We start from the raw sequence: 634 nt of genomic DNA, 5'->3' as shown, positions 1-634 counted from the left end.
TGTAACACTATAACCACTGACACTGCGATGTAAAAGATGTAAAATAAACACTAACATAGCATGTCATGAGAGTCAGATATGAAATATAATTTATACTGGAATAGTTTGAACAGTATATGGCTGCCACCATGTAAACGGAATGAAAATGTTTCGGCCGTGTCACGATTTCATTCCACTGAGGCAGACTTTATACAATGTTTATGTACATCAATAGATTAAATATTTGAAATATAAAACAAACTTGTAATATTCACTTGCAAATGCTTATATGTACTGTAAACAATAATAATAAATAATGATTTTTAAAAAATAGGCTGGGCAAGAAATTATTTAAGGTTATAAAAGACTAAAACGGGTAAAAAGAGTACATAATAAGTTTGATGCCCAACCTTTCTCATCGAGGAAGGGCAAGTGTTGTCTCATTTTAGATAAACACAATTCTTATATTTTCAGCTACTACCCACAGTACGCCAACGACGCATCTGAATCCACTTCGTTCATTAGCCACGGAAGCGTCGCCCGACCCTGGTGGGTGGTGGACTTGCAGGACATAAACCTCGTGGATAGGGTGGAGGTCTTGCCCAGGCCAGGAACCTATGTCTACAAGTTTCACCAAGTAGAGGTGTGACCCCCG

This window comes from Penaeus monodon, chromosome 34 (genome assembly GCF_015228065.2).
Source record: "Penaeus monodon isolate SGIC_2016 chromosome 34, NSTDA_Pmon_1, whole genome shotgun sequence".
NCBI lineage: Eukaryota > Metazoa > Arthropoda > Malacostraca > Decapoda > Penaeidae > Penaeus > Penaeus monodon.
Note: the sequence above shows the minus strand (reverse complement) of the source record.